The 20,719-nt window shown below is 45.5% G+C and overlaps 1 long non-coding RNA gene across 1 annotated transcript; it reads right to left on the bottom strand.

Annotated features, from left to right (window-relative positions):
- Window positions 1–1,112: 1,112 nt before the first annotated feature.
- Window positions 1,113–8,516, bottom strand: LOC129051934 (uncharacterized). The gene is made up of 3 exons (XR_008516502.2): window positions 7,839–8,516; window positions 7,429–7,494; window positions 1,113–2,869 (listed from the first exon to the last, which is right to left on the bottom strand). It is a non-coding gene; the product is annotated as an uncharacterized LOC129051934 (long non-coding RNA).
- Between the last annotated feature and the right edge of the window lie 12,203 nt (window positions 8,517–20,719).

Here is a 20,719-nt window from a genome sequence, read left to right as displayed (position 1 = left end):
TGGCATCAGGTTGGTGCCTCTTGAGGTTAGAGATCCCAGAGAAAGGAGCAGGCACCCTTCTTCATTGTTCTGGAACCTTCTTGAGTGACATCTCCTGGCACAGGAGTGAACCAGATGAATAGGGCCTGAAGTGACCCCCCAGCAAACTGCAGCAGCACTACCGAAGAGGGACCTGACAATTGAAAGAAAAACAAACAAACAGAAAGAAACAACAACAGCATCAACAATAAAAAGTACCCACAAAAACCCCACCCAAGGCTGGGCATGGTGGCTCACACCAGTAATCCCAACACTTTGGGAGACTGAGGCAGGCAGATTGCTTGAGGTCAGGAATTCAAGACCAGCCTGACCAACATAGTGAAACCCTGTCTATACTAAAAAATGCAAAACTTAGACTGCCGTGGTGGTGCATGCCTGTAGTCCCAGCTACTTGGGAACCTGAGACATGAGAATCACTTGAACCTGGGAGGCAGAGGTTGCAGTGAGCCAAGATCGTGCCACTGCACTCCATACTGGGTGACAGAGTGAGACTCTATCTCAAAACAAAACAAAACAAATACTCATCCAAGCATCAGCAGTCTCAAAGATGGAAACTAGACAAACTCATGAAGATGAGAAAGAATCAACAAAAACCCCTGAAAGGCCAGAGTGCTTCTTCTCCTCCAAATGATCACAATGTCTCTTCAGCAAGGGTGCAGAACTGGACAGAGGATGAGATGCATGAATTGACAGAAGTAGGCTTCAGAAGATGTGTAACAACACACTCCGCTGAGCTAAAGAAAGATGTTCTAACCCAATGCAAAGAAGCTAAGAACTTTGATAAAAGGTTAAAGGGACTGCTAAACAGAATAACCAGTTTAAAGAGGAACATAAATGATCTGATGGAGCTGAAAAACACAGTACAAAAACTTCGTGAAGCATACAAAAGTATAAATAGCTGAATTGACCAAGTAGAAGAAAGGATGTCAGAGTTTGAAAACCACCTAGCCGAAATGAGGCATGCAGACAAGTTTACAGAAAAAAGAATTAAAAGGAACAAACAAAGCCTCTGAGAAATACGGTGTTCTGTGCAGGAAATGTATGAGGGGAGAAGAAAAGACACACAATATCGTTAAGGGTAAACAAGCTTTATTCCATGTAAATGGCAATGCACATATAATAAGCAAATTGATATAATAAGCAAATTGCAATGGGAAGGGGAGAAGGGAATAAACATGTATATATATTTACACTCATCAGACTATGGAGGATTCATCACCAGACAGGGAAGTGACGGCCTGGGCTCCAGAGTCAGACACCGCACTCACCAGACTATGGAGGATTTGTCACCACAGCAGGAAGCAACAGCCTGGGCTCCAGAGGCAGTCACCCGTCCATGCACAAATAAGGAGAGGTCTCTCGAAGCCTTGGTGTGCTCTTGGACCCTAGCTGTTTTTGTAACAAGTTGTTTGGCATGAGGCCCAGTCACAAGGGCCCTTTGTGACTGGGCTTAAGGAACACAAAAAGGTCAACTTGTTTTTGTGATTGTCTATTGTTTTTCAATAACTAACGTATAGGAATAGATTGAAATAGAGACTTTTTCTGAAACAGCACTGGATGAATGCCTCAAGGGGTTCACACAACCTGTGCCAGGACTTGGTGACCATTGTTTGTGTCCATGTTCAATTTAGTTCAAATTTAATATTTAACTTTTCCTCCACATTTGGCCTCAATTGGATACTCAACTGTAGGAAAATACCCTCTCAGATACATGGGGAAAGCATAATTGATATAGATGACAGATACAGGGTAAGCACAGGAGAATTAAAAGCACAATTAATAAAAACCACACTCAGCATGGCTTTCCAAGGAGAGTCGTATTGTGAGAATTACCAGAGATATTACACACAACATTCAGTATGCAGTAACATGCAAACCCCTCCTTGGGTTGCAGTAAGCATATTTAATGTCATTTGATTTTGCAACACAACAGTATGCAGCTGAGCAAATTCATCTGATAACAACACAAGTTCAGTGCTACTATCATTAAGAGCTTTTTCTACATGTAAGGTAAATCTTTTAATTTGTTGGTGAAGGAGGAATGTACCAGCGGCAGGGGAGAATACTGTGATAGGGTACCACCACCAGGGAGTCCAGCGCATTTGTAACCAGTGGTGTTTGTAAGCATCTAGATTACTGGGGAGGGGAATATTATCCTGGATGGTGAATGGAATTAATGGCCACCCCCAAGTGCATCTTCCCATCCAATGCAGGGACAGGTATTGCAACCCACAGGATCTGCATACCCAGAGGGCCCCCCAGGGGACAGCAATGGAGCTACTGTTGTCATAGTGTACTAATGTGTTATTAAAATAAAAAAGAGATTGTGGTTCATTGGGGGCAGTGTTGTTGATTTGGAGTATGTTTTGACAATTGTCTGAAGAAACCCCAGAGAAACATTAGAGGAGCCATTTAAGGCCTCCAGACAAAGTGAAGCCTGTATGGAATCCAGCCACCAGCACAGCAGGTTTTCAATATATATTGTTCCAGGATTATTGGGCAAGATATCAAGATTTTTGATGCAAGGTCAGGGTGTTCATCTTTTGTCTGACTTGGCAAAGATAGATTGCTTAGTGTGGTGAAAGGAAGTCCAGGTTGGATTACAAGTGTTGTTGTTGTGGCCCCATTGGTAACGACATAGCCATTCAGAAATGTTGTCAGGGACGATTCTCCAAGACAGCCCATTCCAGGCAGCCTCCGGTAACTCAACATATAGCCAACATTGACTGTGGATGGCTTCAGTCGCAGCGGTGGCTACCCAGGTGATGAATTTATTCTTGGCCTCAGACACAAAGACACAGGTGCTGACCATTAGTAGATAGGTTATTCCCTGTAATAACAAAAATGGAGTGGAACATGATATTATTTTTCATCTTTAGGAAATTGTACTATGCCTTCATTTTCTGTTTTCATAGCTACAAGTTCACCAGCCTTAGGGTCAGGATGTGATGGACGCTGTACCTATATTTTAGCTCCAGGATTTAAGCTACCTGTACCAGGGTATCTGAATCCACCAGTTCTGTATGTAGTCTCTGTTGGGGCAGAGATTTCCTCAGGAGTTAATTGTTGACAAGGTACCACTAAAAATTGCGTAACCAGCATCTGGTTTTATAGCAAAAGAATCTAGAGTGTTATTGTATAAAATGACCTTTAACTCTCCCCGGTAATCACTATCAATTATACCACCATACACTATAATGCCTCTCATTGCAAGGCTTGAACACATTGTATTCCATTCATCCGCATTCAAATTTACCGTTATGGTGGAAATTGTGGCCTGTTTTTCTTCCTGCTGATTAAATATTCTGTCAAGAGAAAGCAGAGATGCACGAGCATCAACATGGAAAACAGGTCTGCACATGGTGGTGAAGGGGGCCTGCCCCTCCACACCTGTGGATATTTCTCTCAAGGTGGAGATGAGAGACTGAGAAAAGAAATAAGACACAGAGACAAAGTATAGAGGAAGAAAAGTGGACCCAGAGGACCGGCACTCAGCATACGGAGGACCCACACCCAGCACTGGTCTCTGAGTTCCCTCGGTATTTATTGATCACTATCTCTTTCATCTCAGTGAGGGGGATGTGGTATGACTACAGGGTAATGGTGGGGAGAGGGTCAGCAGGAAAACATGTGAGCAAAGGACTTTGTGTCATAAATAAGTTTAAGGAAAGGTGCTGTGCCTTGATGTGCACGTAGGACGATTTATGTTTGACTTTACACAAACATCTCAGTGTAGTAAAGAGCAGTATTGTCGCCAGCATGTCTCACCTCCAGCCATAAGGGGGTTTTCTCTTATCTCAGTAAATAGAATGTACGATCGGGTTTTACACCGAGACATTCCATTCCCAGTGATGAGCAGGAGACAGATGCCTTCCTCTTATCTCAACTGCAAAGAAGCCTTCCTCTTTCCCTAATCCTCCTCAGCTCGGACCCTTTATGGGTGTCAGGCTGGGGAGCTGTAAGGTCTTTCCCTTCCCATGAGGCCATATCTCAGGCTGTCTCAGTGGGGAGAAACCTTGGACAATACGCAGGCTTTCTTGGGCAGAGGTCCCTGCGGCCTTCCACAGTGCATTGTGTCCCTGGGTACTTGAGACTGGAGAATGGTGATGACTTTTACCAAGCATACTGTCTGCAAAGACATTTTTAACAAAGCGCATCCTGTACAGCCATAAATACATTAATTCTTGAGTCAATACAGCACATGTTTCTGTGGGCACAGGGTTGGGGCTAGGGTTACAGATTAACAGCATCTTAAGACAGACGAATTTTTCTTAGTTCAGATCAAAATGGAGTTTCTTATGTCTTCCTTTTTCTACATAGACACAGGAACAGTCTGATCTCTCTTTCTTTCCCCGTCTTGGTGGCTCATGCCTGTAATCCCAGCACTTTGGGAGGCTGAGGTGGGCGAATCACGAGATCAGGAGATCGAGACCATCCTGGCCAACATGGTGAAACCTTGTTGAAACAGTGATAACAGTGAAACAGTGATAATGGCAGTGTGCGATGGATTGAGATATCTTCCAAGTATTGTTGTCCCCAAACCTCTTTATTCTGAATTAACCATTTGTTTCATTGTCATTGGGGCTTCCAGGTAGTAAGACCATTTGGTACTGACCAAGATTTGGTATACAAGTGACAAATCCCTCTGGCTTCCTCCTGAATAGCTTGAAGGATGGCTACTAGTTCAGCTAACTCGCTGCTCCCCCCTCTTCCTTCATCAGAAATGTTTATGTTTTTAACAGGGTTATAAGCCATGGCCTTCCAGCATCAGGTCCCACCAATGTATTTGGTGGATCCATCTGTAAATCAAGCATGTTTCTGATCCTCTGGGCTTAGTTGTTCAAAGGATTTGCCCCATTGGGTGGGAGTGAGGAGATTTCCTTCCCTATCTGCAGAACTTGCTCGAAGATTTCTGGAGCTGGCAGGTTTTGTACATCCTCATGTAAAAGTGATACCCACTTTGGTTTTGGCTTAGCCTGGTCTTGTATGTACCGTGTCCATTTTATGATGCTACTTTCTTGGGCATGTCCTATCTGGTCGGTTTTGGGGGAACTCATGAGCCAAGTCACAATAGGAATTTCGGGCCTCATAAAGACATCATGGTTGAAGCAGAGGTGTTCTGTTTCCAGCAAAGCCCAATAAGAAGCTAACAATTGCTTCTTGAAAGGGGTATAAGCTTTTCCGGCCTCTGGCAGTTTTTGGGTCCAAAACCTGAAAGGTACCCTCTTCCCACCTTGTTTCTGCCTAAGGCTCCAATTAGCATGTTGATCTGGGACAGTTACTTGCAGTTCTCCTGGCCCATCCTGTATGGGCCATAGCTCCAGCGCCAGTTGACCCACTTGTTTAGCTTGTTCAGAAGCCATGCTCTCTTTCTCTCCCCAATGAAAGTCATAGCATTTTCTAGTGGCTGCATGCAGAGGTTGTAAAATGTTACCCAAGTGGGGAATATGATGTCTCCAGAATCTAAACCAGCCAATAAATGTCTGGGCCTCCTTTTAAGTGGTAGGGTTTGCAAATTCTAATATTTTAGCCTTAGCCTTTTGTAAAATGGTCTATATCTCTGCATTCCATAGGATGCCAAGGAATTTTACAGTTTATGCAGGTCCTTGAATTTTACTAAGTTTAATTTCCCATCCTGGAGATAGGAGCCGGGTTTTTACCTGCTCCAAGCCCCAGCAAACTAGCTCCTCAGTTTTAACCTAACCGAGCCATTCAGACAGCTGCTTTTTTCAGTAATAGGCTGAGAGCTTTGAGCCTGATCAGTCAAGCTATAGGCCTGGCATTGGGCCAGGGCCAGTCTGGAAATCACACTAGCATTTTTCTTTTCCAATTTAAAATATCTTGTAGCAACCAGCCCCTCTCGATACATTAATTTATTAGCAGTAAGCAAACACCATCCACTCCGGGAGATCCCTCAGCATCTCCTTTGGTGACTGGAATCCCCTGCAGCACTTCCCGCACAGTCAAATGTTTAAATTGCACTAATTTAGATTCTCAATTCTCACAAAGTCCAGTTCCCCTTGACCATTCAATTGCCATGGGGGAGAACTGGTGGAGTTCCCATCCCGACATATGGGAAGTCCCCACGCCTCCAGCCCTGTCCTTCTGGCCAAAAAGCTGCACCTTTTGTTTTCAAATCCTGTTTGTGACACCAAAAATGTTCTGGGTGGGAAACATGCAAGAGGAGAAGAAAAGACACACACAATACTTTTAAGGGTAACAAGCTTTATACCACATAAATGGCAATGCAGATATGTGGGCGGCAAGCCACCCAGGTGCCAAGGCAAGAGACCGATGGCACGAGCTGTTCCAGCATAATAAAATATATAAAATAAGAATAGTTATACTAGATATAGGTCTTAGATATGATTATATATGAATATCATTAATCATTAGTTTATAGCAATTATTCTTTATTCCAGTATTATAGCAATCCTCGCTCTACAATCATAACCTAGGAAAAACCAGGCCATACAGAGATAGGAGCTGAGGGGACATAGGGAGAAGTGACCAAAAGACAAGAGTGCGAGCCTTCTGCTATGCCCAGACAAGGCCACCAGAGGGCTCCTTGATCTAGCGGTAACGCCAGCGTCTGGGAAGATGCCCGTTGCCAAGCGGACCGTGGTCTAGCGGTAGCCTCAGTGTCAAGGAAAAACACCCGCTACTTAGCAGACTGGGAAGGGGAGTCTCCCTTTCCCCACGGGAGTTTAGGGAAGACTCTACTCCTCCACCCTTGCGGAGGGCCTGACATCAGTCAGGCCTGCCGGCAGTTGTCTGGAGGCCTAACCGTCTCCCTGTGATGCTGTGCTTCAGTGGTCACGCTCCTAGTCTGCTTTCAGGTTCCATCCTGTACACCTGGCTCTGCCTTTTAGATAACAGTAGCAAAATTAGTGAAAGTACTAAAAGTCTCTGATATGCAGAAATAATGGTATAAGCTGTCTCTCTCTCACCTCTCTCTCTCTCTGCCTCGGCTGCCAGGCAGGAAAGGGCCCCCTGTCCAATGGACACGTGACTCATATGACCTTACCTATCATTGGAGATGGCTCACACTCCTTACCCTGCCCCTTTGTCTTGTATCCAATAAATATCAGTGCAACCTGGCATTCGGGGCCACTACCAGTCTCCACATCTTGGTGGTAGTGGTCCCCCAGGCCCAGCTGTCTTTTATCTCTTTGTCTTGTGTCTTTATTTCTACACTCTCTCATCTCTGCACACAGGGAGAAAAACCCACCGACCCTATGGGGCTGGACCCTACACAGATATAATAAACAAATGACATAATGGGCAAATGATATAATAGGCAAATCAATATAATAAGCAGATTGATATAATAAGCAAATTACAATGGGAAGAGGAGAATGGAAAAGAGATATATATATTTACACTCACCAGGCTATGGAGGATTCACCACCAGACTGGGAAGAAACAACCTGGGCTCCAGAGTCGGCCACTCATCTGTGCACAGAAGAGGAGCGGTCTCATGAATCTTCAGCGCAGTCTGGGACCCTAGCTCTTTTGTAACAAGTTTTTTGGCATGAGGCTTAGTCATGAGGGCCCTTCATGACTGGGCTCAAGGAACACAAAAAGGTCAACTTGTTTTTGTGATTGTCTATTGTTTCTCAATAACGAATGTATAGGAATAGATTGAAATAGAGATTTCTCCTAAACAGCACTGGATGAACCCCTGAATGGGCTCACACAACCTGTGCCAGGACTTGGTGACCATTGTTTGTGTCCACTTTCCATTAGTTCAAATTTAATATTTAAATTTGCCTCCACACCAGACTATGGAGACTCACCACCAGACCAGGAAGCAACAGGCTGGGCTCCAGAGTTGGACACCACACTCATCCGACTATGGAGGGTTCACCACCAGACTGGGAAGCAACAGCTTGGGCTCCAGAGTCAACCAGCCATCCGTGCACAGACAAGGAGAGGTCTCACAAAACTTCAGTGCAGTCTGGGATTCTAGCTCTTTCTGTAACGAGTTGTTTGGCATGAGGCCCAATCACGAGGGCCCTTCATGACTGGGCTCAAGAAACACAAGACGGTCAACTTTTTTTGCGATTGTCTATTGTTTTTCAATAACTAATGTATAGGAATAGATTAAAATAGAGATTTCTCCAAAACAGCGCTGGATGAATGCCTCAAGGGGCTCACACAACTTGTTCCATGACTCGGTGACTATTGTTTGTGTCCACATTCAATTGAGTTCAAATTTAATATTTAACTTTTCCTCCACAAATTTCCCCATCTTGATGAATTGGCTCTGTCTAAGCAAAGGGCAAGGTGAACCCCTTGGGCCATTACATAACCTCTGCCTCCTGGGTTCAATTGATTCTCCTGCCTCATCCTCCAGAGTAGCTGGGACTACAGGTGTGCACCACCATGCCTGGGTAATTTTTTGTATTTTTGGTAGAGATGGGGTTTCACCATGTTGGCCAGGCTCATCTCAAACTCCTGACCTCAAGTGATCCGTCCACCTTGGCCTCCTAAAGTTTTGGGATTACAGGCGTGAGTCACTGTGCCCGGCCCTAAATGATTTCTTTCTATCTCCTATAACAGTTTGAAATTACTTAAAGGTTGTTTTGAATTGAAATAATAAAAAGAATATAGGTAAAAACAAAATATAAAAAATTTAAAAAATTACAAGAGATTACAAAATATATATGTAAATCTCGAGAGGTCAAAAATGACAAATTTTATTTATTTATAAGGTTTATTAAAATTAGCTTTAGTATTCAAAATACACTATTACCAAAGTAAAAGCTGATTTTCTCTTGAACAAATATTTTATCTATTATTAATATGAAAGCAAAATACCTCTGTTCACCTTTTGAATAAATTCAAAAAGCGAGAGTAAAGAAGAGGGAGAATTTCCCCAAGCCCTGCCTGAAAAGGCTGCAGCTTAGGCTGTCACTCTTTCTTCACTCAGCCCAGCATCTGATGACATCTTCTGTCACTCGGGGCCTGAAGGGGCGGAGCCTTAAGCATTATCCAATCAGGGATGCTGGGCAGGAAACCGTCAAATCATGCATGCAGCTGGAGCGAACAGGACGACTTCTGGGTTTGGTGGGGCCTTTGTCTCTTGCTGCAGCCAGAGCTCCAGGTCTCGTCTTCACTGCTCTGTGTCGTCTGCTCCTAGAGGCCCAGGCTCTGTGTTCCTCTGACCTGCAGGTATTGGGAGATCCACGGCTAAGACTCCGGGACCCCCTGGAAGCCTAGAAATGGTGACAGTGCCAGTCCGACATCCTGAGAGTGAGGGAGGGGCTAGTTGGAACCCAGGTGAAGTGGCTGTGGCGGGACTCAGGCCTCCCCGCAGTAATCTCCACAATCTGCGCCCCGAGTTCTCCTTGCCCAGCTTGGCCTCAGTCCCCTTCAGCCATAAGACGGCAGCTATGCTGACAACCAGAATCCTGGGTGAAGGGGGCCTGCCCCTCCACACCCATGGTTATTTCTCGCAAGGTGGAGATGAGAGACTGAGAAAAGAAATAAGACATGGAGACAAAGTACAGAGGAAGAAAAGTGGGCCCAGGGGATGGCGCTCAGCAAGTGAGGACCCGCACCCGCGCTGGTCTCTGAGTTCCTTCAGTATTTATTGATCACTATCTTTACTATCTCAGCAAGGGGAATGTGGCATAACTATAGGGTGAATGTGGGGAGATGGTCAGCAGAAAAACGTGAGCAAAAGCATCTGTGTCATATATAAGTTTAAGGAAAGGTGCTGCGCCTGGATGTGCACATAGGCTAGATTTATGTTTAACTTTACATAAACATCTCAGTGTGGTAAAGAGTAGCAGAGCAGCATTGCCGCCACCATGTATTGCCTCCAGCCATATGGCAGTTTTCTCCTGTCTCAGAATAGAATGTATGGTCGGTTTTACACCAAGTCATTCCATTCCCAGAGGCGTGCAGGAGACAGATGCCTTCCTCTTATCTCAACCGCATAGAGGCCTTCCTCTTCACTAATCCTCCTCAGCACAGACCCTTTACTGGTGTCAGGCTCGGAGGCTGTAAGGTCTTTCCCTTCCCACGAGGCCATATCTCAGGCTACCTCAGTCAGTGGAAACCTGGGCAATACCCAGGCTTTCTTGGGCAGGGGGTCCCTGCGGCCTTCCTCAGTGCATTGTGTCTCTGGTTAATAGAGAATGGAGAATGGCAATGACTTTCACCAAGCATATTGTGTGCAAAAACATTTTTAACAAAGCACATCCTGTACAGCCCTAGATCCATTAAACCCTGAGTCAATACAGCGTGTGTTTTTGTGAGCACAGGATAGGGACGAAAGTTACAGATTAACAGCATCTCAAAGCCGAACAATTTTTCTTACTAGAGATCAAAATGGAGTTTATTTTGTCTTCCTTTTTCTACATAGACACAGTAATGATCTGATCTCTCTTCCTTTTCCCCACACCTGGGTGTCCTGCCTCTTCCCTGCACAGCGACTGTGCCCTGGCCTGGAGCCCTGTCTGGGCAGCTCTGCACCCACAGTGCGGCATCTCTCCCAGATTGTGCAGGGACCATGGGAGGGTGGTCAGGGAGACTCCTGACTCGGGGTGCGGGTCCATGAATGGGAAGAGCTTTGGACCATGGGGTTGACAGTTTCTCTTTTCTCCTATTAAAAATTTATGGGGCCAGCCTAGGTGGCTTATGCATGTAATCCCAGCATTTTGGGAGGCCAAGGTGGGTGGATCACTTGAGTTAAGGAGTTGTTGGGACAACTAAGTTCCTCTTCAAAGACTTAACTTCCTGGTCATAAGTTGTAAAAGTTGTAAATCAACCCTATCCCTTCTTCTTTCCCCTTCTCCTTTTCTCACAAAATCATGAGTTTACCCTATTTGGAAAAAGTTTAAGGGTAAGCCAACCAGGATTGTGCGTCAGACCCCCGGAGGCTCACGCCTGTAATCTCAGCACTCTGAGAGGCTGAGGCGAGTGGATCACGAGTTCAGGAGTTGTAGACCAGCCTGGCCAACATGGTGAAACCGAGTCTCTACTAAAAATACAAAAATTAGCTGGATATGGTGGCAACCACCTGTAATCCCAGCTACTTAAGAGGCTGAGGCACAACAATTGCTTGAACCTAGGAAAGTTAGGTTGCAGTGAGCTGAGATCACGCCATTGCACTTCAGCCCAGTCAACAGAGCAAGACTCCATCTCAAAAAAAAAAAGTAAGCATCTTAAAATTTCCTTCCCTTATATAAACACTGTGTTTGGGTAATTTCACTGGAGTTTTCAAACACTTACTTTCAAAAACAAAGTGAATAACTCTGACATGGAAATTAAAGCTTGAACCTGGTGATTCCAAGCTAAGGCTAATATTAAGCCTGCAACAGAGGGTTGTTTGTTTGTTTTGTTTTGTTTTTTGTTTTTGGTGTGTGTGTGTGTGTGTGTGTGTGTCTGTGTGATGGAGTTTCACTCTTGTTACCCAGGCTGGAGTGCAATGGTGTGATCTGGCTCACCACAGCCTCTGCCTCCCAGGTTAAAGCAATTCTCCTACCTCAACCTCTGGAGTAGCTGGAATTACAGGCATGCACCATCATGCCCGGCTAATTTTGTGTTTTTAGTAGAGACGGGATTTGTCCATGTTGGTCAGTCTGGTCTTGAACTCCCGACCTTAGGTGATCTGCCCACCTCCACCTCCCAAAATGTTGTGATTACAGGCATGAGCCACTGAGCCTGGCCAACAGAAGGTTATTAAAGGCCCAGTTAGTTTTTTCTGGGGAGCCTCCCCTGCAGATGTCCCAGCCTGCTCACCCCAGCCATGGAAGGAGCCTTTATTCTGAGAGAAGCTACGGAGTCCTGGAAAGCTGGGGCCCCACAGGCAGATGCAGTTAAGACTAAGGTGAAAGGAAACTGGGAGGTTCTTACTGATGATGAAGTTGTTACTGTTTTGAGGCATTTTTTAGACTGTGTAAAATAAAAACGTTAGATTTATGTAAAAAAAAAATAAATTCCAAAAAATTATTGCAACAGGAGGAATTACCAACTAACTATAAGGAAGGTCTTTGTGGCTTGCAAAGGTGTAGGCAGAAAATGACTTTCCTAGGGAGGTGCAAACAAGATTAGAAAGGAGGTGGGAGGTGAATGGCAAATGGAGGGTGAAAAAGTCAGATCTTAGATCAGAGAATGTTTTACACTGAAATCAGCATGTTCTTAGGAGGAACATAAAATGGGGTTGTATGTTGACTCAGACTGAGGGTAGCTCAAAGTTCAGGAGCCTAAGGGAGGGAGATAAGCTTAAATTTGATTAAGAAATATTTTATTTTAGGCCAAGTGAGGTGCCTCATGCCTGTAATTCCAGCACTTTGGGAGGCTGAGGCAGGCGGATCACCTGAGGTCAGGAGTTCGAGACCAGCCTGGCCAATATGGTGAAACCTTGTGTCTACTAAAAATACAAAAATTAGCCAGATGTCACAGTGGGCACCTGTAATCCCAGATGCTCAGGAGGCTGAGGAAGGAGAATTGGTTGAACCTGGGAGGCAGCCATTGCAGTGAGCCAAGATCACGCCACAGTACTCCAGCCTGGGCAACAAAGCAAGACTCCATTAAAAAAATTATTTTGACCACTGAAGACAAATTCAGCTGACTTTTCTAATGAGAAAAAGGAGAAAATCTGCAGAGTGTGTGTCTGGCTGATAGGTAAAACAGAGGACTATCTAAGTCATAATGGGAAGAGTGTTTCTTTCCATAAACTGTTCCTGGAGCACACAAAGGATGGAGAATTTTATTAATCACAAACATTTTCCAGGATTATCTATGTGTTTCATCTTCCCCCATCTCTTTTCTTTGTTCTGTGCATTTCTTCCATTTGGCTTTCCCTGGGCTGCATCTTATATATTAAATCAGTAAACATAACTACAGTGTTTTCCTGAGTTCTGTGAGTAGCTCTACCAAATTATTGAACTTCAGGGAGGCGATGGGAGTCCCCAATTTTTAAATAGTGGCTCCGAAGCATAGATGGGCCCATGGGGTTTGTGACTGGCATCTGCAGTGAGGACAATGTTGTGGGACTCAGCCCTGAATCAGGGTCTGTGCTGACTCTGGGTGGTGTCAGAATTCAAATGTTAGACAATGAGTTGGTGTTGGAGAATTGTTTGATGTTCAGCAAACTACAGATTTGGTGCCAGAAAAAAACATATCATGGAGGCCTGGCCTGGAATAAAACTCTGGGTTTCTGGAAATGGAAGGCTCTGCTCTCCTGTACACAGGCTGTCACACTGCCCATTTTCCTGTGATTCCAGGTCTTCTCCCAGGGTGACAGAAGACTGAAAACTTAGAGAAAAGGACCTCTGAGAACAGACACCCCTGTCTTGCATCTGCCACCACAGGATTCCCAACCACTCACAAACACACACACACTAGACATTGACGTGTCCACACTCCTCCCAGGACTAGGCACCACCCTCAGGAACTTCATCACTGCATTTTTGATCCTAGTGTTTCTTGCCAAGAACCCACAAGTGTCTACAAGTCTCCTGGCTTATCCCCACCCTCAGACACTGAATCTGTAGCAGCAACTTGTTTTCTCCATCAACCTAAGGTTCTGGGCCACCTGTTCATAATCTCATCTGCCTGCATTCACACAGAAATAAATCAGTACAGCCCCACCTGGGCCACTATCTATAGTGAAAATCAGTCCTTTCAGCTACATTGCACTCTGCCATCCAGGGATATTTTTTCTTTTAGCTTTTATTTTTGGTTCAGGGTATACATGTGTGTTTGTTTTACAGCTAAAATTATGTCATGGGGGTTTGGCGTGCAGATTATTTTGTCACTGAGGTACTACCCGTGGCACCAAACTGGTCTGTTTTTTCATCCTCTTAGTCCTCCCACCCTCCACCCTCAACAAGGCCTCAGTGTCTGTTGTTCTTCTCTTTGTGTTCATGTATTCTTATTATTTAGCTCTTACTTATAAATAATAACATGCATTTGGTTTTCTGTTTCTGTATTAGTTTTCTCTTTTTTTGTTGCTTTTTGTTTTGTTTTTTGAGATGGAGTTTTACTCTTTTTGCCCAGACTGGAGTGCAATGGTGCAATCTTGGCTCACTGCAACCTTCGTCTCCCAGGTTCAAGTGATTCTCCTGCCTCAGCCTCCCTAGTAGCTGGGATTAGAGGTGTATACCACCATGCCCTGCTAATTTTGTATTTTTAGTAGTGATGGGCTTTTTCCATGTTGGTCAGGCTGGTCTCAAACTTCCGACTGCAGGTGATTTGCCCACCTCCCTCCCAAAGCGCTGGGATTACAGGCACGAGCCACCATGCCCAGGCTTTCTGTTAGTTTTCTAAGAATAATGGTCTCCTGGTTCACTGATATTATTGCAAAGGACATGGTCATTTTTTTTTAATGGCCACAGAGTATTCCATGATGTTTATGTACCATATTTTGTTTTTACTAAATCTTTTATTTTATTTTTGGAGACAGGGTCACACTTATTGCCCAAGCTAGAGTGTCATAGCATGATATTGGCTTACTTTAGCCTCAGCCTCCCAGGCTCAAGCAATTGTCTCCTACCTCATCTTCCTAAGTACTTGGTACTATACATGTGCTTTACCACACCTGGCCAATTTCTCTTTTTGTATTTTCTATGGAGACAGGATTTTGCCCTGTTGCCCAGGCTGGTCTCAAACTTCTAAGCTCAGGCAATCCACCTGCCTCAGCCTCCCAGAGGGCTGGGATTACAGGCATGAGCCACCACATCTGACCATACCATATTTCCTTTATCCATTTATAGGCATTTAGGGCCTGTCCATGTCTTTGCTATTGTGAATAGGGAATCAACTGTATTGTTCTTTTTGAGTGGGCATGTATTGTAGCTGGAACAGGGAGTTCCTGGTTTGAAAGGACAATGTTAATGTTGGGAGTAAGGTAGACTATGGCACAAGTGCTGTCCAGTTAGTAGGGAGACAGAAGTATGTTGTGGACCCGCAGAGAAAGAAGATGCCTGAGGTATTTATGCAAACAGGTGGATTGAGAATAGATGTTGCAGTTTTTAGGTTCCCCACTTGGAGGGACTTGGCTCAGCTTCAGCAACCCAGAGTGAGAAAGAGACAGAGACCCCTTTGAGCACTCCTGTCCAAAGAAGGGGTTTTCCATGTTTGAGAGGTGGGAGGGGGGAAATGCAGAAGGGCTGAGTAAAGAGACCATTGACTTCAGGGGATACTGAATAATCCACTCAGAGTGAGATATGGGAGGAAGGGTGAGAGATGGTTCGGGTTGAGTTACAGGCAGAGGGAAGGAGGGTGCCTATGTGTACGTGTCCATTTTAAGAGGTGACGCATAAGGGGGCTTGGCCAAGTCTTGTGGTATGGAGAGTTATGAGACCTTGGATGGTGGGGTATGGGAGTTTTGAGTCATCATAATTGGCAATGTAGGTGAAGAGGAGCTTGGTAGCTCTGTCAGCGAGGGCAGTGGGATAGTTTCCAGTGAGAGTGAAGGCTCTGTCTACAAAGGCAGGTCCCTTTTGGATGTTGTAAGAGAGGTGAATGGGAACATGGTCCCAGGGCTGAGAAATTGGGATAGCTGAGTAGGCAGTAGAGGAAAGGCAAAAACAGGTCCAGAAACTGGAAGCAAATGCCAAATTGGAGCACAGTAACAAAAAGTGAGTGAGGTTGAGAGATCATTCGAGACTTGTAGAAGTGAGAAGGGACCCTGAGGAGGTAGAGGCCATGGGGCTGGATGTCAAAAGAATTAGGAATCTGAGGAAGAATCAGAATCTGTTGTTGGAGAGAGGAGCTGGTAGGATCCATACAGGGAGGTGGTTTCTTCTAGGGGGCCTATGAGGTGGCTGATAGCATCCCATGGATGGTCAAATTCTCCTTGCAGATTTGCAAGGTATAGGTGGGTTAAGACTTTTCCTCATGTGGAAATGGGGAGAGAAGAGAGGGATTCTAACATCCGATAGGCTATAGGGCGAGGCTGTTCCTTGTCATGAGGACCTTGGCATCTGTAGCAGGGGCAGAAGTGATATGTAAAAGAGTTACTGCTCGTGGGCCTTCTTCAGGGGTGGGCATCAGGCAGAGTTTGGTTGGACCAAGGAGGGTGCTGGAGGATTGGTGGAGGACAGTCCATGGTTCGGTAGGCACTGCAGGAGCCCTTTTTAGTCTGGAAAGATGGTACCAAGAGGTATGTCCTGAGTTTGGCTGCAGTGGGGGTTGTAAGGATAATTTGAAAAGGGCCTTCCCACCTTGGTTTTAGCCTTGTTGGGTTAAGAGTTTTTAGGAAGACATACTTTCCTGGTAGGAGAGTCCAGTCAGTGGGGCATTTGTGGGGTTTTGGGAGGGCTTGATCTGTTCACAGAGGAGACGATGGATAAGGGAGAAGGTTGGGAGATATTATCCTAGCTGGGAGTCAAGAGGAGGCCTGTTTTGTAAGAGGAAATGGCGTCCATACATTAACTCAAATGGGCCAAGGAAGAAGGGTGATTTTGGACTTGCTCTGATGCAGGCCAGTGCTATGGGCAAAAGGGAGGTCCATGGTTTTTGGACTTTAAGCTTGAGTTTGGTTAACTGAGCCTGAAGGATCTCATTTGCCCTTCTGACTTTTCTGGATGACTGGGGCCATTATGGGATACAGAGGCACCTCTGGATGCCAAGGGACTGAAAAACCTGTTGGGTGATCTGGGAGATGAAGCTAGGGCCATTGTCTGATTGTATGGAGTGAGGGAGACCAAATATAGGAATGATTTCTGTTGTAAGGATTTGAGACTACTGCTGCCTTTTCTGAAGAGGTAGGTAATGCCTCTACCCACCCAGAGAAGGTGTCTATAAGAGTAAGAAGAAATTTTGTCTTCTTGATGGGAGGCTTGTGGGTGGTCTACCTGTCAGTCCTCCCCTGGGAGTGTTCCTCTGAGCTGATGTGTAGGAATAGGAGGAGAGCAGAGGGCCCCTTGGGAGGAAGTAACAGCACATATATGACAGTTTGAGGTTATGTGTCTTAGTGAGATGAATAGGTGGGGGGAGGAGAAATAAGGGCAAAGGAGTAGGTACAGGAAGTGTGCATGATATGGAAGGATTGGGGAAGAGATGTTATAATTTCTTTGCTTTGTTCTTGGAGGAGGATGAGCTTTTGACTTTTGACTATCCAGTCCCCTTGAAAGGAGGCTTCTTGCTTTAGTAGCAAAGCCTTCTTGGTGGGGGAGTACCTGGGTTGGATTGCTGGGGTAACAAGGGGGAGAGGGGCAGGGGCTGATGAGAGGGAGGCTTCTTTTGCAGCCTCATTGGCTTTTCTATTCCCTTTTGGTATTTAATCTCATACTGTTTCATGTCCTCAACAGTGTATAACCCCTGCCTAAGTTGGGAGGCATGTAGCCTGGAGGAGTTGGTAAATAAGGGAGGGCATTTGTAATGGGGGTTCCTTTGGCAGTAAGGAATCTCTTTTCTGCCAGATGGTGGCATGAGAATGAAGAATGTGATAGGTATAATTAGAGTCTATAAAAATGTTGACCCATTTGCCTTTTGAAAGGGTTAGGGCCCTAGTGAGAGCTATGAGTTCTGCCTTTTGGGAGGAGGTTCCAGGGGGTAGGGGCTTAGCTTTAACTACTCTGTCAAGCATATCCAGCAATTTTATTGGAATTGACTGACTTGGAGGAGGAGCCATCTATAAATAGCTGGTCATCAGGATCAAGTAGAGGTTCTGGGGAGATATTGGGAAAATGATGCAGCAGGTGATCAAGGATTTCAGTACAGGAGTGGATGGGAGAAGAGGAAGATATTGGAAGTAGAGATGTAGGACTGAGGGGAGCATTTTTGGAGAGGCAGAATTCAGGATTCTCAAGAAAAAGAGCATGGAGTAGTTGGATGTGGGAAGGAGAAAAGGTGCTCAGTACTTGGGAGGAGAGAAGATCTTGTAGATTATGTGGCCTATATATGGTGATGTCTTGGCTGAATGTTAGTTTTTTGCTACCTAAGGCTAGCATGGTGTGCTGCTAGGACTCTGAGGCAGGCTGGCCATCCTCAGGTGGTGTTGTTTAGTTGTTTAGAAAGGTAAGCTATAGGAGTGAAGGAAGGAGGACTTCCTTTTTGTTGACCGAGGACACCAACGGCTATCCCATGGTTTTCAGCTGTGTAGGGGTGAAAGGCTGAGAGACGTTGGGCAAAGATAGAGCAGGAGCAGTTACAAGAGCTGCCTTTAGTTTGCGGAAGCTGGGGATTATGTTGTGTGAAGGATTTAGGGGTTCATTTGGAGGGCCTTTGGCTGCCTCATAAAGAGGGTGGGCTAGGAGGGCAAAATTAGGGATCCATATTCTGAAGAAGCTTGCTAGTTCTAAGAAAGAAAGGATTTCACTTTTGGAGGAGGGTGGAGGTAGACTGTCTATTAATCTGCCCACGCTGGGGTCATGGCTTGGGCTCCGAGGGAGAGTTGGACTCCTAAGTAAGTTACCGTTGGGGTGGAGAGTTGTGCCTTAGAGGGGGAAACCCTATATTCTTTATCAGCAAGGAAGTTTAGAAGGGCAGTAGTGTGGGTTTGAGAGTCTTTTAGGGAGGGGCTGCAGAGGAGGAGGTCGTCTATGTACTGAAGGAGCCAGCAAGGGGAGAGGTTTAGGGATGTGAGGTCTTGGGTCAGAGCTTGCCCAAAGAAATGGGGACTATCTCTAAGGCCTTGAGGGAGGACTTTCCAAGTAAGTTGTTGAGACTGGAGGGTTTCAGGGTCAGTCCAGGTGAAAGTAAGATCTTGGGAGTCAGGGTGAAAGGGAATAGCAAAAAAGACATCTTATTTTTTATTTTTATTTTATTTTTTGAGACCAAGTCTTTCTCTGTTGCCCAGGCTGGAGTGTAGTAGCATGATCTCGGCTCACTGCAAGCACCACCTCCTGGGTTCACGCAATTCTCCTGCCTCAGCCTCCCGGGTAGCTGGGACTACGGGCATGTGCCACAATGCTCAGCTAATTTTTTGTATTTTTATTACAGACGGGGTTTCACCTTGTTAGCCAGAATGGTCTCGATCTCCTGACCTTGTGATCTGCCCACCTCAGCCTCCCATAGTGCTGGGATTACAGGCGTGAACCACCATGCCTGGCTAAAAAAAAGGCATCTTTCAGATCGATGGCAGTGTAGTAGGTTGTGTTGGAAGGGATAAGGGAAAGGAGTGTATAAGGGTTGGGAACTTTTGGGTGGATGGGAAGGACTGCCTGATTGATAGCCTAGAGGTCTTGGACTAGTTGATAGGAGCCATTTGCCTTCTTAACAGGAATTATGGGGGTATTATATGGAGAATGAGTTGGTCTGAGAAGGCTGCGCAAAAGGAGTTTGTTTATGATGGGCTGTAAGCCTGTTTGATGAACTACTGAGATGGGATATTGAGAGATGTTAGGGAATTTGGAGGCATCTTTTAGCTGGATTTTGATAGGATCATGGTGTGTAGCTAGGGAATGGGTAGTAGTATCCCACACTGTTGTATTAACCAGAGAAGAGGAGAGTGGATACTGGGGAGAGGGGCCCAGGGCTGGTTCAGTAGCAGAAAGGAGTAGGTGAGAGTCTGGTTGTGGGGAACAGAGGAAGGTAGTGGAAGCCTTTAATTTGGTTAGGAGGTTTCTGCCTAGGATGGGGTTAGGGCAACAGGGCATGATAAGAAAAGGGTGTGAGAAAACGGTATGAAATAGGGAACAGGTAAGAGTTTTGGTGGTGCATGGACTCAAGATGAGTCCATTAACCCCTACAACTGAGACCTGGGAGGGATGAGTTGGTCCTGAGAATTCAGGCACGGTTGAGTAGGTGGCCCCAGTATTGATTTAAAAAAGAGATCGGCTTACCTGCTGCTAGTAGAGTTACCCTGGGCTCTGATGCAGTGATGGCAGATGGGGCCAGGGGCCCTGGGCCTCATCGGTCTTCAGCAGCTAGACTAAGGAGCTGTGGGAATGCAAGTGATACTTCACCTATTGTCTCTCCAAAAGGGTGGTGGTTTTGCAGTACAGGCTTTTCTGTCTGCCTGTTAACAGGACAGTCAGACTTCCAGTGTCCTGTCTGCTGGCAGACTGGGCAAGGGCTTTTTGGCATTCAGGGATTAGGGCATGCTCATGCCCAGTGGCCTTCTTTGCTGCACTTAAAAAAGGCCTGGGAGAGTTAATGCTATTGGGTGTTTTGTGCCCTTGGGTACTATGGCTAGGTTGGCAGATAGCCACTGCTAGAAGCTGGTATTTAGCAAGATCTCTTTGGGCTTTATCTAATTTATCTTGCTCATCCCTGTTACTGAAGACTTTGAAAGCTAGATTAGGGAGGTCTTGTTGGGGGTTTCAGGGCCATCTTCAGCCTTTTTAAGTTTGTGCCAAATATTGGGGGCAGATTGGAAGATAAAATGGGTATTAAGAACAATAGCACCTTCTCGGGAGGCAGGATCAACATGGGTATATTTTTGGAGAGCCTCCATAAGACAGGAAAAAAAATAGGGCAAGGTTTTCATTGACATTTTGGGAGATTTCTTTGAGCTTTTTAAAGTTTACAGCCTTGTGGGCAACCTTGTTTAGGCCTGCAATGAGGCAAGTAATCATATGATTATGGGATGCCAGGCTGGGGTCTGTGGGTTGGTACTCCCAAGGAGGCTCCTGCCAGGGTACTGCAGCGGCTGCTATGGGCTTGGTAAAATCTTGCTGATGGAGATCATCGGCACGCGCCTGGGCTGTGAGCCACACTCTTTCCTTCTTTTCCAGAAGGAGGGTAAAAGAGAGGATAATATAGAGATCATGCC

The sequence above is a fragment of the Pongo abelii genome, chromosome 20 (assembly GCF_028885655.2).
Source record: "Pongo abelii isolate AG06213 chromosome 20, NHGRI_mPonAbe1-v2.0_pri, whole genome shotgun sequence".
Taxonomy (NCBI): Eukaryota; Metazoa; Chordata; class Mammalia; order Primates; family Hominidae; genus Pongo; species Pongo abelii.
Note: the sequence above shows the minus strand (reverse complement) of the source record. Positions and strands in the feature narration are given on the sequence as shown.